This window comes from Anser brachyrhynchus (genome assembly GCF_964034855.1).
Source record: "Anser brachyrhynchus genome assembly, chromosome: 15".
Classification (NCBI taxonomy): domain Eukaryota; kingdom Metazoa; phylum Chordata; class Aves; order Anseriformes; family Anatidae; genus Anser; species Anser brachyrhynchus.
In genome coordinates, this window is record NC_137733.1 from 2,674,343 (window position 1) to 2,690,327 (window position 15,985).

Below are 15,985 nucleotides of genomic sequence, written 5' to 3' on the forward strand. Positions count from 1 at the left end.
AGGTTGATGTGATGGTCAACTCTCTCTCTAGCTGTGTATGTTAATAAAAATAGATGAAACTTTAAGTGGTGTAGTGTTCCAAAAACCATTCTACTCTGGCTACAAATTTAATTAGTGTAATCATCCAAATCCAAAGTTCTTAGCATAGCACAAAAAAAAAAAAAGTGTGATGACTCACAAGAATGAATACAGGAAACTGTTGTAAATATTTTTTGTCTTACTCTTCCTATCTTATTAAAAGATGATGCAATCTTATTGTCAAAGCATTGGTAATCAGTCTTCCAACTTGTTCTCAAACAACAGATCAAAACATATTCTGTAGAAAATGTTACTGACAATTGTTTTTGGCATTGTAGTTCAAATAAATCTGTCACTTTTATATTTTCCAAATAATCATGATCTAGATGTGTTTTACTTGCTTCCATACTAAGGATATTAAATGTGTGTGTATAGAAATATACGTGTAATGTTTATTCAGTGCAGCAGATGTTCAGGAGAGAGAAGTAACACGAACCTCTCGGTGTGGCACACAGAATGGTGACTGTTCCCTTTCCTTTCCAGCTCGCTCTCTCCAATTTGTTCCTTCTGCAACATTAACTCAAGCCCAGCAGCAGACTTCTAGGAAACTTGTTTTCTTTGTTGCTTGGTTTGCTCCACACCAGTCCTCACCCCATTCCTCTTCCTTAGTGCTGGATCTGTTACATTTTGTGTTTGCTCAGCTAGGCTGGCTAGTGCAGTGAAGGCTGTCTGGAGTCTCATTGCTTGTCCATTAAGAAGTTCACACCTGAAAGTGAGCTCTTATTAGGAGTTACCCCTGCCTGCCACAATTTTCACTACCCAAATCAAGTTACCTCCAAACTTATCTCATTTACGCAAGACCTGTGATGCTGTCTTTGCCATCTTTTCTGTCTCTTTAACTAATTGGTACTGATTCAGGTAAACATATAATTTAGTTCTTTTATGGAAAGGCAGAGAAAAGTATTGCAGTAAATGATGATGATGATGATGATTATTTTTAATTTCAGTAGAAATGTCTGGTTTCTGCTGCTGCAGGTTCTAGATCAGTGAGACATAGCAAATAATAGACATGGACTGTGTGGGCAGTAGTGCCACATCTTAATGTTTGATTAATAAATAATAAATAAATGTGTTGCTATCTTTGTACTGGTGATATGACGTGGAATTGTCAGAACCCAGGATCTTCAATCCTGTTCTAAACAAGCAGTCCTTTATCCTTTTGTTTACAGAAAGCTGCATGCAGATCCCTGAATGTATGCTGGAGATTTGACCTGTTTGAGGCAGCTGAGGGGAAAAGAGCAGAATATCCTACAGTCAGACGCCAGCTTCCCAGGGCTACTACAGGAAGTGTTACAAAATTGATGGAATAATGGTACAGTGTACTTCTTTAAAAAGACCCAGCAAATACTTAAGATTGGGAATCTTTCAGTGATTTTATATTTATAAATACCGCATATTTAAAATGTGTGTGTATCTATCTGTCATTAAGGATGTTCTCCTAAAGCTCTTTGTTAGTCTTTCTAACCTTCCACTAGAGAAAGATACGATGTAATTAACCTTTGAGCAATATGTTATTGCAACATTGTTATAAAGTTGGCTTTCAGTTCTACTACTATGATTTTCATTCAAAATTTTATATCCACAAATTAATGTTATTCAATTGAAGTCAATGTAGAGTATTTTTCCCTGGCTTTTGTCTTGATTTTTCACCAGTTTCCTTCTCTGCTCAAAATGAGTGCCATTTTGTTTCCCATGTAAAATTAGTACTTGATCTAAAGTTCTATAAAAACACTTATCACTTTTATCTTTTAAATATTGTGATTGAGCATTTTCTTGAAGAAAACTGAAGGGAGGAAAGGCCACCAATTATGTGAACTTCAGAAGAACGGAGAAGTTGGTGACGTTTGTAGGAACAAGAGTTGTGATTAGGAGGGGAAAATGGTGACACTAAAATGAAATAGTGGTACTGACTTTTCACTTGGTTTAGAAAAGTCTGATCTCACTGGAAGAACTTCTGCAATAGAAGCTAGTGTTTGGAGCAGAGGGACATGATCCTGGTGTCCTGAGGGAAATGTAACTGTGTCCTCGTTTGGAAGAGCGCCTTTCCTGTAGTGCCGCCTTTAGCTCCGCGTACTGGATTGGGCTGAGACAGTCAGCCTCTGGCTTTTGGAAACCCTGCTGGATGGCGTTGTGGGTGGTTCAGAGTGTATGATCTCATTCTTAGTATTACTACAAGCTTTGCTGTTCTCTAGTAACCAGTAGGTATTATACTAGGCGGAGGGAAATGGGGCTCTATTGGACACAGGCCACATCTTCATGATCTTTGTAAATAATGTGTAGAAGCTCTATACGCCTCCTTGCTCCTGTATGGACAGGCATTTGTATTCCACTGCCAGGTTAAAGAGCTCTCGCTCTACAAGTAATGAGTTCCTTCATTTTCTGCTACTGAGAGTGAGGGGAAGGGTTCGTAGCCTTGATGTGCAGAGTTACACCTGAGAAAACAGCGTTAAGTTTCTCTCCTGCAGATGGACCTCTGCCTGCTCTGAGTGTTAGTGCTGAGAGGATCCCAGCAGCTGGCTGAGTACCTTGCCCAAGCTGCCTGCCAACACCTGTCTGCCCGGTCTCTTTCCTTACATGTCAACTTGGTATCCAGGGGACTCTGCCACCCTTAATATACTTGGTTTGTTGTCTGCATTTTTAAGAAATTCATAGATACAAACTGCTCAGGACCAAATTTCTGGCACCTAGTTTCCAAGTTTTGTCTGGAGTCACTTTCTTCTATGCTGCAGACACAACTGCCAAGAAACAGGGAATGAGTGCCAAAAAAAATGATACAGTCACAGAAATGTATTTTCTTCATACTATGGTAATTACTGAGTTACTGTACAGGTGTGCGTGAGGCACAGGTTTCCCATTCTGTTCTCTAAACCCATCACAAATGTCCAGCCTACCAGGGATGGGGAGTGAGCGAGCACTGGAGTACAGACTGTCCTCCTTTTCTTGTTTTCTTGTTTTCCCATTTTAATTTCATTTTTAAGCCACTTGGCAGCCTGCAAGGCAGAAAAAGGCCTGTCGATATATGCTTTGTTTTTTTCTTCCAAGGGACAAGGTAGTATCCATATATTTTTATCTGAGGTTCATGCTATTGAGAGAAATGAATGAGAAGTGAAATATTTGAACATATTTTCATTGCCTCTAATGAACAAAATATTCCACCTTTGTTTAAAAATGGTGTTCAGAAGAGCCGTTATTGTGCCATTTGAATTAGCGGAGTCTTTGCTGTGAGTGCAGTGAGGCCCTTTTAGAAGTAAAAATGCAGCAAAGCATTCTGGCTCTCTTACTTATTCAGGTTGTGTTTTCCTTCAGAAAACTCTCTCAAGTGCTAATGGGTTATCGGAGAGAGAGAAGGAATGATCTGTTGAGTAGGAGCAATGAAATAAGACTTTCAGTCAATAAACTTGATCAAAATGCAAGCCAGTGAAATAATATATTGTCTGGTACAGGTATTCAGTTACATATATGGTTTTCAAATATTTTCAAAGCTTATACTATGCACAAATGTTAAGTTTTGAGCATAGCATACTAGAAATTAAATCATTTATGTATATTTATAAGAATTTATAACAGGAAATGAATTTAATTTTGCTTTAAAAATGCATTCTGAATCTCATACTAAATTTACTTAAAATTAAATGTATTCTATTAATATTGAGCAAAGCATCATTCATTCTTTTAGAAGAATTTTATTTTAAAATCAAAACTAACCAAAGAGCACTGTTATCAGCACAATCTTGAGCTTCAACGGGAATTAAAAAAAATTGGGAAGCCTTTTTTTACAATGCAAAAGAGAAACTTTTTTTCATTTGAACTTTCCTTTATATAACTTATTGTCTGCTGTAATGGCATTATGTTGCCTTGGTCGAAATGCATGTACATACAGAGGTGCATGATGCAATGTAGTCATCAAACTATACAGTACTATATAGTTCAGCTAAAAATAAGAAATATTTACTAAAATTATAAATATCTACTTCTAATATCTAGATATAGATATATTTAGTATAGATGTTCAGTAGATACATATAAGTAGTAAATATCTGACGCTTGAGAACTAGTACTTCCCCTAAGATAAGACTTAAATAGCCCACACTTAAAAATTTCTTGTCAAATTTTTTGATATCAACAATAGCAAGAAATATCTCCCTTAATGGGGGCCATGATTTATTTTAGAGTTTTGTGTTTGTCAGAACCAGAAATATTTCACCATCTTAGGGACGTAGCCATTTCTAGAAGCTTTTCATGGCATTTTACCTGTGAAGGTCACGCTGTGTGTGAGCTGTGCCATGGATGTTACTTATATACAGGTCATAAAAAACTTGTCTGGAAATCTCCAGATTTATTAGATGACTTGGAGTGTCATTGTATTCAGTTAGAATTATCTCCCTTACAAGATAATTTCTCTGAAAACATTTGCAATTTGCAAAAGAATATATGTCATTATATAAGCTTTTGAGTAATTCTGTGTATATTTTAGTTATTCAGTACATTTAATTATGCTTTGTTATGAACTGTTTACAGCGATTATCACTGGAGGAGAGAGGGAGGACAAATGGAGCTGAATCTGGAGTAAAACCAAGGGAAATTCTCACATTAAAGATTCACCGATGAATCTGCAGACTTTATGCAAATCCAGTGGGTATTTTGTGGAAGTATTAATGAGTGTCACATCCTGATTACTGCAGATTTTCCCTTACGTTTCCAGCTGTAGCAAATCCAACTGAAACTGCTAAAATTAACAACAGAAGTCCACAACAGTTTGTCAGAAAAATGTATAAAAATTATTTTTAACGTGTTTTACCCGAATTATTCTTGGAAACGTATCTAGGTGTTAATTTCAGATATCCTATATGTGTTCCCTGATGGATGACAGATTTTATGTTGGTTCCCTTAAATCTGACAACATTTATATTGGTCCCCTTAAATCCCTCTAAAGGACCATCTCCAGGACTGAGGTGTTTTTTGCATCTCAGTGCAGGGGAAGCCGTGTAAGCTAACTGCCCTGGCACTGCGTCTCCTATTAGAAATCTGCTTCTTTACCAACAGCTACTGTGAGCAACCCTTTTTGCCATGGCATGTACTGGTCCTTTTGCTTTGCGTGAGCTGCAGCCTGTGACATATAAATTGACTCCAGACACATCGATTTATTTGCTCTCAAAAACTGCAAAGAATACAAAGTAAAAAATAATTCCTGAAAAGCCCTAAAAACCAGTTAATTAGTATGTTCCTGTTTACCGAAGAATTCTGTTCAAGGTTTTATATATTAAAACAGAGCTAACTTGCCTGTCTCCCTGTGACCTTTTTGTTGCGTGGGCAGCCTGCTCTAGCCTGTCTCCCAGCCCTTATGGGTTTTGAATTTGTGAGGTGATCTCATGTTCCCTTTGCTCTCTTTTCACTTGGTCTTGCAAAGGCATTCCGTCTTTAGAACTGGGCTAGGAAAGCCATTGAAGGTATCGTCAGTGTACAAATATGGGGGGAGAAATGTTTTCATGGCTCTGATATGAAGACATCTAAATATGATAGCAGACTGGGAGTTTCATATCTTTTGTTTAGCCTGTCTTTATCTGCAAGCTTACTGTATGCTGTGAATATAATTCTGAATGCCTGCATATATGACAAGTCATAACCATAATGAGCCTGTTTATTTCAAGATACGTAGTGGCATCATTCATTTGCACATTAAAGGAAACTTTGCTGGAAGAAGACAAATTTGAGCCTACAAAAGCTTTGTGATGATTGTAATGCTAATCTGTATTCAATCCTGTATGTGAAGTGTCACATCTTGAATACTTTAAAAAATTAATTAGTCAACTGTGTTGTGGCACAGATGAGCAGAAGCAAGTGGTTGCTTGCATCCCCACGCTGTGACAGTCCGAGTGCCAGCAGGGCTGGAAAGCAGAGCAGACCCACGGTAATGGGCTGGAGGTGCCACCCTCGTACCTGACTGCACCCACCAGGCTGTGGCATTGGTGTGATGGTGTTACGTTAAATGAGGGCAGTTTGTTTAAAGTCTGGCGAGGAGCGATCCTCACATTCCTTTACAGCTGGTATTTGTAAAGGTATCCAACTCTGCATATGTATTTTAGTAAGAAGTGGGTATATGCACGCATATAATGTTTGTGACAAAAATATCACTGGGATATTTTGCAATCTGGAGAGCAACTGTAAATGTAAGTAGGTTGAGTAAAAATAAGTACAACTGTTTATTTTGCCATTAGCTAAGAATGAGATATGCATTTACACACTTTCTTAACAGAATTGTATCACCATATGCCCCACAGATTTGCAAAGGAGAAAGTTATTTTTTTTGCCCTCTTTCTTTTGCCAGAAATTTCCTAGAAAACTCTAAGTAACTTAAGTTTTTTTCTTTTTTTTTTCTCCTCATCCCCTCAGGTAACGGCCTGTAAGTACAGGCAACACAGCCTCATACCTGGCTCATGTAGGCCCATGCTCACCATAGTTTTGTGCGAAAGTCAATGCAGTGCTAAAGGTCTGAATTCAGGTCGCTCTGTCTGCGTGTTATTCCAGGTACAACAGGCAGAGGCCTTGACCGCCCTGCGGTGACTCCCAGATGTGGGTCTGGAAAATGTCAATATTTGATGGGGTGAGCGGCATTCAGAGATCCTCTTCTGTGGGGCGAGGTGTAGTTTGTCATTAAGAGAGTGTTTCTTGCACCAAATTATCTACAGTGGCAAGCAATTGCACTTCCAGGGTTTTCAGATGTTTTCCTTTGTGTGTTTGCACTTCCTCGTGCACTCTTTTTGATGAGCACGATCCCGTCTGCATTTCCTGGGCCTGTGGCCCTTTAGAGAAATCAACCTTGTTGCAGTTTTACTGAGGAAATGATTTGCAGTATCATTTAACACTTCGTGAAGTAAAAAAACCAAACAACAGCAAAAAATAGAACTAGAAGACATTTTGAATTCCCAATGCAGAAAAATGTTGTGTTTTCTGAATGTCACTGAACAAAGAATTGTAATTTGCTGGTGAACAACATCTAAGTGGATCCAGATTCCTTTTGAAGGGAATGTATAGTGAAGTGTTGAAAGTCAGCCTTTTACTAGTAATCCTGGTTCATGATGAAATATTATTTGCCTTTGTAATGTAATTTTTTATGAATAGTTAAGCATTTCAACAAAGTTGTGAATATGTAAAAATATAGTTTCACAAAAAAAAAGTTGTGAATATGTAAAATAACGCACATAAGGCGTTATTTTGCCTCAAGACTTTTCTGAGACCATTTCTTCTTCATATTTGTAGATACATTATTATGTGTTACATTAAACATTGTGACAATCTGAAGAAATAAAAATAAAAAAATAGTGATAGTTTTAAAATGACTGCTTTTGCGATCTAGATTTTTGTGCTTTCTTTAGGCTTGAAAAAAAAAAGATATATTTTATCCTGGATCTGATATATCTGCAAGAACTTTCCTTCATTTTAGGACTTTGGATAAGTAATTATTTTTTGAATACATCCTGGTAAGCATCAGTTGCTGTGCAGTAATCATTATCCTGTGGAGTATGCATTCTGTGGGTTTGGAGAGGATATAATCCTCTAATATTATACAGGGATGAATAATACAGGGATGAATTGTTATTTTTATGATAACTTGTAGTGTTTATGCAGCAAACTTTTTTCAGCGAGGTTTGAAGTATATATCTGTTGTATTGTTACTATTTTAGTTGTATCATAATTGCATACAAGTGATGTTTCACTTACTGTTTTTACTGGTGGTACTTGATTTCTTACACTTGTTTCTGAACATAGTCTCTTTTTTTTGTATAAGGATAGCAAAATTTTTCACGTAATACTTTGCAAAATTTTGCAATTACAATCAAAGTGAAAGTATATAAACTTCAAAGTGTATACCAATGGATGCTTACAGGTAACCTTGTTTGTGAACTAACACAATTGTAGGTATAGCCAAAATAATACTAGAACATTCAAGTCACATTAGCAACATCAATTTCAATATACTTCACTGAAAAACAACGTAAAAACAACTACTAATAACACAAACTGAAGCATTTCAGATGGATATAATCACATTTACAAATTATTTATAGATACGACTTGTGAGCATGGGGCCACAGAAAAAATACTTTAATTTTGAATATACAGAGATAATTCATGAAAACACCTAGTACTTTATCTTGCTGATTCTTTTTAATGTCTGTTTTGTAGGTATAGTACTATAACCACTTATTTTTGTGTTCTCTTACAGTTAATCTGAATGCAAAGTTATCAATAGTATGAATGCTTGCAGGATCAGACCTCTGCAGAACATTTTAAGTTCTGCATAGTAGAGCAAAACCTGGTGTTTTACAGTTGTATTTTTTTGATACTTCAGTTTTAAAAATCCTTAACACTGATGTATTGTCCCCAAAAGATTATGTTCAGCAACAGTCTAGCATGAATCCTCAGATTTAGTTTTCCTTGAGCTGTGCTTGCATTGTTAGGGTTGTGACATATGATTGATGTTGTTTCTTGTTGGTCATCTCCCTCACACTCACACACTGTCAACATTTAAAAATAAAACTGCAGCATGTTTGTCATAAATTGCATGATACTTTTCCATCTGAATATGCTTCATTAGGCTCACCTTTTGTAATACAACTGGATCATTAGATGGCATGTAGAAAGAAATCATTTCAGCAGTAATCTGTCAGGCAGGGAGAGCCCCCATGTGTTTGATGCATAAATGCAGTACAGATTAAGCCACGTTTCACTATCCAATATAAAAAATATCTGTAAAACTGTACAGGTGCAGGATTGCCTTATACTCAAGATACTACTTCTGAATTTTACCAATCTTCATTCTCCTTCAACGGTTACATTACTTTTTAATAGTTCCCATACCACAGGAACTTAGTTCAAGAAATGGAAAATAAACAAATTGCACACTGAAGCTTTTCACCTAGAAGCCTTCTAGTGTGACACAAATATGTTTGGATCAGTTTAAAAAAATCAAACAAGCCACATTGTTCACTAGAAGATGCTTATGTTTAGTAGGGCAATTATTTACTTTTGTTTATTTCTCTGTGAATTAATTTTCTTTGTAAAGTAGAAATTTCAGAAAAAAAATGAGAAAAGAATGCAAGGGTTTCGATAGTAAAGACCTAGTTATTATATAGAATTTTTGATGTAACATGAGACATAATGTAGTGACATTTATTTTGTAGTATTCAATAAACTGTTGAAAATCTCAAGTGCAAAAGATACAAATGGGGGATTACAGAAATTTCAATGCTTGCTGCTATCACAGTAATACAATAGTTAATTAATGTTTGTCCCCACAAGTATAGCAGAAGCACCAAAGCTTAGAGAGAGACCTCCCTCATTCTTGCTTGCATGCAAGTAAGAAAGTCATAACAGGGATGTCTAGTGTCTGAGCCATGGTGAGAGCCTGTTATTCCCTGATGCAATTTCTAATGTGAGTTTTGCCTATCCCCAGAGCATTTCACAGTGGTCTTGGTCTTGGTGCTGCTCTGTAGACACTGGTGCCCCAATGATGTTGCCCCGCACAAAGCTCCTGAAGTATCCATATTGTCAAACAAGAGGATGGCATCTCAGATAAGGTTTTGCAGAGGGAACTGCTGTAGTGATGGTTCAAGGAGAAGCAGTGGAATCATTTGACCAATAGAGCATTTAAAGAATTTTCTCTCTTGTTCCTGTGTGGGGTGGAAGAAAAAGTCAGAAGACCAAAACTGTCCACTGTTTAGAGAGAGTGGTGAAAATGGATGTATAAATATATTTAATTTGTTATCAGGTTAACTCTATAGATTGAAATGGGATGTTACTATTCTTTTTTTTTTTTAACTTGGATGTATGTATTTGGAGTATTATTTTTGCTTAATCATCTGCTCATCATCACAACTTTGTGACAGAATGCATCTTGTTCTGCAGCAGTACGTTGTTAGCCAGTGCTCCCCCCATATTTATTGTTAATGAGATAATTAATTAGTTTAAACTCTTTTTCATTACTTGAGTAAAGAATTGCAGTCTCTAAAGAATAGCACTGAGAACATGTCACATCTGCCAGAAGTGTTGGTCCTCTCATTAAATGACCATATGTGCTGCAAATGCTGGAAGCAACAGGCCAGAGTTACCGGTGATGCTTCTTGCCTGCTGTGGCTCTGAGTGACCTTGCCCTGGACAGGGCATTTTTGTGACCCTAAAAGACAGCAGAGGCAATTGCTCTTGGTGCTGCTTTTAATGTAATTCTGGGTTTAATAGTAAGAATGGGAACAGATAAAAATCAGATGTGAATAATAGAACTATAAGCCAACCCACAGTATTTTGTTGGTGGCAAGTGATAAGAGATCTTGTTTTTGTAATCCACGGGTTTTAGGGCATCCATGTTTAGATACACAAGGTGGTTTCATCGGAATTTCCAGTATTTCAGTGTTTTAACACTCTGAAACATATTAACTCTGGCCTAGCGGTTAGTGTTTATTCATTTTCAAAGCACTGTAGGGTCATTAATCCTCAGAGCCCTCCTGAGAAGTAAGAGGTAGGAGATAGGCTCTGTAAGTGTTATTATTCTAATTTTACAAGTGGGAAAACTGAGGAGATTAATAATTTGGTCAAGGCCACACAGTAAGCCAATGTGAGCTCTGAGATTTGTTTTGGCTATTAGCCCAGTACTCAGGCCAGCCCTTGCAACGTTCTGCTTTTTTTTTTAAATTGTACACAGCTGTATTGTAAAGTATTTTAAAATAAAGACATGCCTTATTTGTCACATAAACCATGTAGTTATCTCTTCTCTTAAGGTAATAAGGTGAGCATATCCAAAATAAAACTTCTACAAGACGAGGAAAGACTTATGAAATCAGAATCTGAATCTAATTATTTTGCACATTTTCAATTTTTTCAAGCCAAATGAAACTTTCTCTCATTTTGTCAAAAACAGGTGCAAATTCTTCGATTTGTATCTGCAAAAAGGGAGTGATTAATAGGAATTATGTTATCAGAGATCATTTTTAGTCATCTTTTTGATTGCAAAACAGTGATAAATATTGAAAGATGTTTTACTGAACTTATAATATTCCTGAAAAATAAGGAAATGTGTGGTGTGAAAATAAATTTTATAGAAAGAGAGAAGTTATCTGAGCAGTAACCCAACAATTTTTCAGTTTTGTATGTGTGGTTACATGTTTACACTTTGTAATCCCATTTGCATAAATAGCTGTACTCTGAAAAACAAAACACCAAATTATTTGCTACCATATAAGCAATGTCTTGCCTAGCAAAATATGCCGGTTTTTAATGTCCGAGATAAACAGACTTTTTCTGTCTGCTCCACTAATGGGTTAATTGCTACCATGTTTTGAGGAAGGTGTTTGGGTTTTGCTTCAGTTCCAGCCTTTTTCTTAAAAATATTTTAGTCTGCAACATTATTATTTATAAACAAATTCAGATTTTCTCTAGAAAGTTATCATTATTTAATCAAAATGGTTAAATAGTATCAATCAAAATGGTTAAATAGTATCGATCAAAATAGTGAACCCCCTCAAACTTTAGCACCAGGGTTAGTATTTGAATAATTATCAAATATTTAATACGTTTAGGGAAGCTTCCCATGCCAGGGTTACTGAATCCAATCCCTTCTGCCCTTACCCCTAGGCTGTGGGCTTCGGCCGAGCATGTGTCAGCGCCCTGACCTGAAGGCAAGCACCGTGACTTGGTCAGCCCTGCCTCTCAGGGACACTGCGGGGGAAAAAGGCTCATCTTGGGTCAGCACGTAGAGAATCGCGTACCGAAAGTCGTAAATACTGTCCCACAGACATTTTGAATCATGTAGGCACGGCGCAAGTAACCGGGCGCGCTGTCGTGCTGCCTCCAGCCGTGCCGGGGCTCTGAGGTAACGGCGGCTGCCGGGCGGGGGCTCGGGGGCGGCGGACGCCCGGCTGCCGCGGGCTGGGGGCGAGCAGCTCGGCGGGGACAGCCTGACCTTCAGCGCCGGCCGCTCCGCCCGCCGCCGGGCTCCCGATCGTGCTGCGGGGGTGCCCCGGTGGCTGCTCCGGCCGCGGCAGGGAGAGGCGGCTCGCAGCCCGCGATGAAACCCTGGCAGCTCGTGGCGGGCGTGGCGGATGCCCTTCAGGTGAGGCAGGAGAGGCTTTGGAGAACCGAAGGTGGTGGTGGCGGCGTGGGGGGGCAGCCCGTGGTGGCGATGGGGAGCCGAGCCCCAGCCGCCGGCAGCGGGAGCTGTGTGTGGGGCGGCCCCTCGGCGCCTTCCCGCTATGGCCGCCGCGGGGCTGAGCCTCCGCCGGGCTGAAACCGGGGCCGGGCCGCGGGGCTCGCCTCGTGCGGGCTCCCCTCGTGTCGGCGTGGTGCATGAGGTGAGTGGCAGCGATGCCTGCAGAAATGGGTGGTGGTGGTGGGGGGATATATGTGTGTGTGTGGGTGGCTGTCCTTCCTCTGTGACTGACTGAAGTTTGTGTGAACTTCATCTTCGGAGAGCTGCAGAACTTTGATTTGAGGGGTTAAATATTGGCATCGACATGGCGGGAATCTCATTAACAAGCGTTTTTTTTTTTTTTTGTAAGATGGATTGTTGACTTTTAGTAGGCAGTTCACAGGGTTCCTGACCAAACTGGCTGCTTGTTATCTTTGAGGTACCTGTGTGTTATCAATGTAACGCCACGATGTTAGAAAGCATCTTTACCTGAGGGTTGTAAAGCTGTGTTTCTGTGCTTGTTCAAATACGTGAAATTAAACAATACCAATGTTTTCTTAATAAATACAGTCTAAACATTCACATAAATGCGGGTAACAATGCATATCTATATTTAGTAAAGCAGAAACAGACTATAAAACTGGGTTTTGAAATTGCATGTCAGTTGACAGCCAGATGCAACTGCAGAGTAATTTAAATATCTTCAGTGACTTTAGCAATTTCCTTGCTAGAAGAAAAAGCTGTGAAAAAATCCTGAAGGGAGCAGGGAAAGTGGGTTTTGCTCGCTTTTAAGGACAGACTGTGTTCCGCCTGCTGTCAGGAGTATCTGTTATTTTGAGTCCTGCTGCCATGTGTCGCTGCGCTCCGTGCGGTTTGGGCAGTGAGCGGCTGGGTTATGGCCTGGGCACTGTGAAACCGCCTCGCTGCTGGAATCACCTTAAATCACACCTCAGTTATCTCATTTGGGTAGATGTTCAGGAATTTGGTTTCTGTCAGGTGTGTCCCGATAAGGAATTAGGTTTTGATGCAGAAGTAATTAGGCTTCGCATAAGCATTAAATGTAAAGTTCATACATGTAAAGTATATACAGTACATTGGTTCCACATCTGTTTCTAAAATGTAGCAATAGATATGTGCAAGTTTAAATGTCTTGATATTCTGTTCCTAAATTGTAGTTGTTTTCTTAATTCTTTGATGCTCATGTTGTTAATCTGTTTTATAAATGTACAAATGAAGCTGACTTCTGAGTAAGCAAAACTCTGGTTAAGAAAAGAGCGTTCCCTGGTGTAGGGAGAGCAGCAGTGCTATGTGGTATCATGTTTTCCATGTTTGAATCGGTTAAGATAAATGGTGTATTGGTTTTGAACCTTTAAAGGTGTTGTTCTGTGAGCGCATGTGCAGTGTCTAAGTCAGCCATCAGTTTTATTTCTGTTAATCCTGTGTGTCTGTTAGGGGTTGGACTGTTTCAGAGATTTTCTTCCTAAAGCAGTACCAAATTCCTTGCTATGTTAAATGTTATAAACATGTCGTATCTCACGTTCCCATTGCCTTTTCTTCAGTATGGGGATAAGAGTTTGTATTTGTTTTGTGCCTTCTCAACATCCAGTTGATGCCTCGGCAAGTGTAAGTAGAATTAATTATGTGCAAGCATATCACCAAGCATGGTGATAGAAAGTGTCAGCTTCAAGATTGTCGATATTTCTACATTAGTAGATATTTGCAGTTGGAATGGCATAACAGTAGATGCATACAGCTATTTTACTTTTACTATCTAGCAATGTGTTATATTTGGTCTTTGCAACTTCAAACTAGTAACTTCAGAAGTTCCTTTATCTTGGAACTGTTACTATTAATTTTTTTTTTGATAAATTTTTTTACATAAGTCTTTTGTTTTGCTCATGAGCCACAAAATTTTACCATGAAAGAGTAATACATCAGTTTACTCAGTGATAAACCTCGTGGTATTCAAAATGCGATAAAATGTCTATAAAAATGTCCTCAAGTATGATACTGGAGATTTTTTATTGTCATGAAAAATACTGCTGTTAAATGGTAATTAATTTTGTTAAGATAAATGTCAGAAATGGCAAATGAAGTATCAAATTGGAAAGGAGAAGAAAGAAATATGATTAACTCTTGCTTTTAAGTTATTGTGGCACTAGTTGTGGAAAAAAAGAGTCAGGAAAGTAAACCTGGGAAAAAACATGTAAAGAATTTTTAACCATTGACAATATCTTTTTCAAACTTTACTTAATATTTTAGGTTAGGTCGGTAACTTTCTAGGAAGGAGTTGCTGTTTAGAGAGCACATGCCTACTGAAGTCAGGCTTTTAGTCTACTTTAGTGATATGGATTTTGGAGTTTTTCTTAGAACAAATATCTCACACAATACTGTATTTAGAAAGCCTACAGTGGGCCTTGATTGCTTCAGATAAATTTTCAATTTTCATTTATATTCCAGTCTTAAAATATATATAACAACATCTAGAAACTAAGCATAACTTGTGAAATTTATTAAAGTTAGAATAAGGTTTAATTTTCCCAAACTAGTTATTCTGCCATAAATAGTAATATTTTCAAGCAGTCTAAAATCAATTTAGAACAGTTATTTGCCTTTTACTTTGTTTCGGCATATGTGACAAAGGAGTTGTTCTCAGAAATTGAGTTGGCAGAACATAACAAATGCAATAAAATACATGGGAGTACAAGGGATATATTTTCACAGGTACACCTTTTTGGACACAAGACGTACCATATATGCATAGTCACCAAATGGGAAAAAAAAATCAGACTTTTCATTTAGAAAGGTGCATCATAAATATGTTTTCTCTAAAATTTAAATACCCTGGAGATGAATTTGGATGAGATATCTGATGGTTAGGTTAATTAAAAAAAAAAAAAAAAGTGATTTTTTCTGTTAGCATTTCTTTCTAAGTCTGTGAATACAGTTTAATTTTATAACCTGGGATCTTTTGTCAACAGTGGTATTTTATATGTGTAAGGATAGGTCTTTCTCTTTTCTTTTTTTTTTTTTTTTAATTGTTATTTTTTAAGGTATCAAGTGGAGATGATAAGGCAGGCAGCAAAGTTGCTGTCTTCAGGGACATTGTGCATTCACTGCTTTTATTTTATTTGAACTTCAATTTGGACAGTGTGAGAACGTGTTTGCTTTGGGGGATTGGAATAGAGAGTAAGTATTTCTGCTTCATATTTGTCTTGATAGCGCCTGTTCTGCATTGGGTTTCAGTTAACCATGTTAAATTTCATGGGCTGTGATTTCCCTTCATTGTCATTGAAAATAAAGCACAGTATGGCTTCTTCCACCAGGTTGCAATCAGAGACTATTTTGGTTCTGTAGTTAATTACAGATTTCATGCACAGAAATAAGCTTCTGGAGAGTGATTTTTTTGATGGTTAGGGATATTCAATAAAAAATTAGGTATCACAGGTTTCTTAGGTGTCTTTCACAAACACACGGACAAACAAAACTTCTTTTAAAGCACTAAAATGCAGAAACTGCTTGAGTCAGCAGCCACATCCAGATTCTGCAAAATTGGGTTATGAACTTAAGCAAGTAAGCATGACAAAAAACCAGTTTTACTGCCTTCATGTAATATGCTTCTGGTATTTTTTGGGATACTTATAAACTTAAAATTGTTTTCTTCTGTTAGGTGTTCACAAAATAGTACACCTCCAAGCCCCAGAAACCCTTGAAAACCTTCTTGCTTGA

General features: G+C 37.8%; 1 protein-coding gene and 1 long non-coding RNA gene across 8 annotated transcripts in view; both read left to right on the forward strand.

The window, feature by feature from the left end:
- LOC308178453 overlaps window positions 1–9,526 on the forward strand; it is a 48,124-nt gene extending 38,598 nt beyond the window's left edge. For all 5 annotated transcript variants that reach the window (XR_013939768.1, XR_013939769.1, XR_013939770.1 and 2 more), the window contains 2 exons: window positions 1,248–1,390; window positions 4,597–9,526. This is a non-coding gene — a long non-coding RNA (uncharacterized lncRNA). The remainder of the gene's footprint in view (window positions 1–1,247; window positions 1,391–4,596) is intronic.
- The window catches only part of RBFOX1 (RNA binding fox-1 homolog 1), an 868,680-nt gene that overhangs the window by 178,441 nt on the left and 674,254 nt on the right, over window positions 1–15,985 (forward strand). The window lies entirely within an intron of this gene.